Genomic DNA, 6,000 nt, shown 5'->3' on the forward strand with positions numbered 1-6,000 from the left:
CGAGGTGAAATGGATAGCCCTGTTTGCAAAAAAGAGGTAGAAAGGAAACAATTACTGGCCAATAACAGTTGATGACACATGCGACGACAAAAAAGAAGCATATTCCTTGTCCTAAGGGAAGATAACAACACGGTTGTGTTTGTCTAAAACGGTGTGAGGACGAGATTGCAATATGGAAAGTACGCCGGACGAGCTACGTTTTGGGCAAAGAACTATGGAAGATCCACATGCAGCGACGTGGGAAGACGGGCAGTGGAGCAAGGCCGGAGGGGATACCTGGAGGTCGTCGGGATGTAACTAGGTGAGCGGCGGCGGGCGGAATCTGCCCATACTGCGGCAGCGAGCAGGTGGCGTAGGCCCTACCACGCCGGAGCTTGGTCAGAGAGAACGGCGTGTACCGCAGATCGGGACGTGCTGCCTCGGCGCCGTCGAACGGAGAAACGATGCACGTCCTCCCTTTCCGCCGGCGGACGGGATGCGGCCGGATCAGTGACCAACGGTGAGAGAGAGAGAGAGGCCACCGCAGCCTTGTGTGAGATACTCTGAAGAGAGACAAACCAGGCAGGCAGGCTCCATTGTATATAGTGGAGCGGACTACCTTTTTCTCCATAAAAATCGTTTTATATTCTGTGTACGTGCCATTGAGCGATATAACTTTATTTAAAAATAACGCGCCAACGCATCAAGTCGAACTTTGTTTCGTGCACGCGTGGTACACGACCTCCGTAGGTAAACAACCGCTACACGCGTTCAAATTAGCACGTGGGCTGCCATTTCGTACAGAAATGAGCTCCACCGTGTACCCGCGCGGGTGTGGCTGGGCACGAAGCGTGAGTACGTGCACGGTGCACCTATTCTCTTCTTGTATACGTACACCACCTACGTGGGGTTGTGTGAGAGAGATACAAACGTAGAGAGATATAGTGTGTGGGTTCGTGAGAGTTTTTTTGGGGGGGGGGGGGTCAATCAAAAAATGTAACATATGCAATGTGTGTGAAATAGAGTCCTGGATATATCATATATATAGAGGGGGCGATCCACGAGAAGAGAGTGGAGGTATCATCGGCTTGAGGTGTCCATAGAATCGAAGAGAGGGATGATGTGTGTGTGTGTGCGCGCGCGATCGATAAAGAGTGCCATCGAATTTGTGTGTGCCCACGTCAAAGATATAGAGTGGCTGGCCTACTGGAACGTGAGAGGGGACAGGTGCAGTTTGTCTCTGTGGCATGGATACCTACCTACAGCGCTCGACTATCGGTGTGTGGTGGGGGGGAGGGAGGCCTAATTAACTATAGAGGTACAATGGCTGGTATATGTGTGGAGGAGGAGAGAGGCCTACCTCATGTATTAAGGGAGATCGATCTACCTCATGTATTAAGGGAGATCGATCGGCATCCATGCATATGTGTAGGAGAGGAATAAGGTTGGGAGAGAGACAGAGCTAGAGTGTTGGAGGGGGTGGTAGTGGAGTTGCTTCTAACAAATGGTGGGATAGGCTTGCTAGACAACCGGAGGGCACGCCTGCAATATCAATAAGAGAGGGGATGGCTGCCTGTCTGTGCACGTGCGTGTGAGAGACGGGTCAGGAGGCATGCACGAATGATGAGGGGGGCGATATGGATGTGGTAAGCAGACATAACTACATAGGAAGATCAATCGTCCTTTGTCAGAGAAAGGAGAGACATAACTTGTGAGGTACGTCGATCGATGGGGGGGAATAGTTAAAGTCGACCTAGGTATATGTTGGGAGATCGATCGGTATACATGCATGTGTGTGTTAGAAGCAAATGAGGCACGGGGAGAAGGATAGAGAGAGAGGGATGCATCTAGGAGGTGGTGCGAGAGTCATACTATATCGAGGGGGAGGAGTGTGCGAGTACGAGATCGATGAAAAGAGTGGTGGGAGTGAGGCATGGACGGTGATAAGAGAAGAGGGGAAGCTTGTGTTTGTGCTAGGCACACCTGGCTAGAGAGGCATATCGATCGATGTGTGCCGTAAAGAAGGAGCTGGGGGGCCTACACACACCGTGGGTGAACGACCTAAAGTGAAAAGACGAATTTGCGCGATGGAGCTAGAGAATGCTGAGGGAGGGTGAGAGGGATGCGGGCGTGTGCATGCACGAGAGAAAGTTAGCGCTAGCTAGCTACAAAGATAAGAGGATTGTGTGGGTGTAAAAGACGAATAGAGATCATACTTCATTATAAAAAGCGAATTCGGATATTTGAAGAATTTATCATAGTGTTTTAAACCGACGCATGTGTGAATATATATAACGGTGATACACATGGTGTGGTTATGAACATGTTATACTACATATAATATATTTTATCTCTACTCTTATAAAAAACGGAGTTGTTGATGATGGTGTGCCTGCCATCCTGCAATATAGGCCGTCCGATTTATATCTGACGGATAGGAAGGAAACTATGGCAATTTTGAAAAAAGATACCCACACCCCTCTCCATATTTGCAAATTAGGCCTCCCCTTGATCATGTTGATGTTCTGTGGAACGCATGGGCATCTTGCTAGTACTACGTATAATATATAGAACATTGATCATAATTTGGGCTAATGTGTGGCTTTTGCAGCTCAGGTCTAAATACTTGTCATAATGTAGGGGGCGGGGCACTATACTATGTGTGATAAACACGGTGTACACGTATGGAACATGGTTTAGATTATGAATATATAGTTAGTACATCAAATGTACTATTATTTGGAATCAACATCAAGTGTATTCAAAAAATAGAATTCGAGTTCATGTAGTACACATAGTTCATATCTATCTCTATAGTAATCATGTGGTGTGTTATTAAGGTAATACACGAATGATGGTTGAAGTTGGCAACAATCATGATTGTAGATTCTTATTGAAATAGAGAAACGAATTCAAATTCAGTTCGAATTGCAGCGGTAGTATAGACATTTGGAATGCACTAAAATGTTGGTATGAGTAGGTTACATGCATTATACAGCAAGCGAAAAAATTAATTGGACATAACATGGATTCATACTACCGAATAGCATTTAATTGCACTAAATTGTTGGTATGAGTAGCTTTAAATAGCATTTTTATAGTAAAACGGGGCAAGACTCTCTCTTTGTGTGGTGTGAATAGTTTTATTTTTTTGTTTTCTTTTTGGTTGAGGGAAGTGCGAATTGATTTGGTACGTACAAGTACAATATTACACGTTAGGCTTGTCCCTAAAATTCAACCCGCGCCTTGTTATATCCCGAAAATTCAGATATCGTGCTCCCAAAACTGGCGCCTTCACAACCCGCGCCTTGCTATCCCGAAATTACAACGCGCGCGAAAACTCCCTCCAGCTGCCAAATCCCGACACGCGAAATCCCCCTTCTAACCCTGAGCCGAAAGGGCCGCTAGTTCAAATCGGTGCGGGGTACTTTTGTAACACACCCTACATTTTGGACAAGCGCGTCCCTAAGTCATGGTTCACCCCCTCCCATCGCCTCCTTTTTGCCATTCGAAATCCCAGGCCGCCATAACCTCTCCGCTCCAGCCGCGAAACCCCACCCTCCTCCGTCCGCCACCTCACCGCTGCCCAGCCGGAGCCTCTTCCCCGACGACGTCGTCCACCGCAACAGCTCGACGTCCCTCGTCCACCTCCCCGGATGAGGATCCGTCGTCCATCTCGTCGTCCCGCCGGTTCAGCCGCCCCGTCCTCCACCTCCAAGGAGCTGCTCCGACGATCGCCTCGTCTATCGCGGCTGCTCCATCCCCACAGCGCCGCCTTAACCTGCTCCACCGGAACCGCAGCATCCTCACCGACTCCTCGGACGAAGCCGAGGCCTACTCGGCGCCACCAAAGAGGTTGTACACTCATCGCATCGCACCTTCTCCTTAGCTCGACCTCCCGGCGCCGACGGTGCTCCATCCCGCACCCCCATGGAGCGGCTACCTTGAAGCCGGCGCCGCGGGCGACATCTCCACGGCGGCTCTCCCCCAGTGCGAGGCCCCTTCGGCGGCGCGTCCATACCAGCCGATCTGCTGCTGCTGCTCCGGCTCTCGCTCACTCGCTCGCGCTACTGCTGCTGCTCCGGCTCTTCGCTCGATCGCTCGCTCGCCCAGCTGCTGCTGCTCCGGCTCTCGCTCGCTCGCTCGCTGCTGCTGCTTGCTCTCCCCTCGCTTCGTGCTGCTGCTTCTGCTCCGATTTAGCTACACTTCAGTCGACTGAATCGACTTTTGAGTCAGTCGATTTTCAGGGGGTGGGGGGGGCTCGCCGGAGTTTAAGGAAGAACCACCCGCAGCGGGGACGGGGGCTCGCCGGAGAGGTACCCCACTATCTATCTTAGGGTTTCAGGGTGGGGGCGGGGGGCCTATAGGGTGGCCGGGCGGCGGCGGACCGGCGGTGGGGAGTTGTTTCGGGCGGCGAGGCGGCGCTGGGCCGGCGGTTCGGCCGGTGGTGGCTGGCGGCTCAGGGGGGTGCAGGTTGAAGATGAACTGCAGGCCCTCCCTAAACTACATGTCAAGTGCCTCTCTGCTACCATTGCGTTCAGTTTCGACAGTAACATTCAGATTCCACAGTAAATTTCAGTTTCGACAGTTAAGTTCAGAGTCAACAGTTTTTACCTCATCTGTTGTAGTCAGGTGGTTTTTGGTGATGTAAATTTTACATCTATTTTACATCATCTATTGGAGATGCTATTAGAATCCCACTTGAGATTGACGATGTCTGTCTTGTGCTGCTTCAGCCTTGACGTCTTACGGCTCACCGGGGCTGCTCCAACGACAGAACGATCCATCACAACAGAGCAGTGCCCTGGACGCCGTCTACAGATTCCTCAGATCTTCCTCCACACCTCCGACAGCCACCTCTGCCTCAACTGCTTCAGCGACCAACCCAATGATGCTGAGGTCGACACGGCTACGGCAAAGAGGTTGTACACTTGTTGCATCACTTATTACTATACATTCATGTCGATCCATTAGGGCTATTTTGGTTCAACGGAAAAACATAGCAATAGGGAATTTTCCAATGGCACTCTACTATTCAATTATTCATGCATTTTGTTGAAAGGAATGAAGCAAAACATCCACCTGGACCTACTTTTCAAAATCCTATGCATGAAAACAAGACCAAGTGCATTAGTGGCAGAATAACATTCTAACTGTACACGCTTTCATATGGTTTCACTTTATTTTGGCCATGTTTCTTTGCATTCCTCTGCTCTTCCAATTCCTGTAAACCAAACACTCAAGTTGACAGAAATCCTGTGTTTACAAATGCTCTGTTTACCATGTGCATTCCTATCCTATTCCGGTGTTTTTCCTATCCCTGCGTTTTTAGAATCATGCAAGCCAAATGAGCCCTTACAGAATTACTTCAGTTACAGGTAGGTGTCGAAGGGAACTTTGTGTGGTTTGTCCTGCTCCTGCCGCGACGTCGTCCACCTCAACTGAGCTGCTCCATCGACAGAAACATCCACCAAACCAGACATCACGACTCCTGACCGTCTTTCGCCGCCTCAGATCTCCTTCCCTGCCGCCGGCACCCACCGCAACGGCATCACCATCATCGACTCAGCAGATGAACCTGAGGAGTACACGGGTCCACAAGAGAGGTCGCACTCTTTTGTTTCTGCTTATGTTATGCATTGCTTAAAATTACCTGCTACTTTATCGTCCTGTTCACCTCTTGGACTCCAAGTCAGGTCCAAATTAATGTTCAAACTTGAGTTCTAAATTAGTTGTGGGGCACATATCGAGGAAGCAATGAATAGTATCTCTGTCTAATATCTGGTTCACCTAGGGTATGCCTATGTTGTTCATCTTGGGTGGGAAACAAATAGTAAAGCAATCATCATCTGTCTTTTTATTAAATTAAAGCAATCATCAGCCTGCTATCATTATTTTTGGATCCATCCACTGGTTGTTACCATCACTCTAAATTTCTGCATGCTCTCCTTACATAATCTCACCATATTTTTTCGTATGCATGTCAGATATTGTACACAGTCATGCTGAACATGTAGAGAA

Source organism: Triticum aestivum, chromosome 4D (assembly GCF_018294505.1).
Source record: "Triticum aestivum cultivar Chinese Spring chromosome 4D, IWGSC CS RefSeq v2.1, whole genome shotgun sequence".
In the NCBI taxonomy this organism is placed as follows: domain Eukaryota; kingdom Viridiplantae; phylum Streptophyta; class Magnoliopsida; order Poales; family Poaceae; genus Triticum; species Triticum aestivum.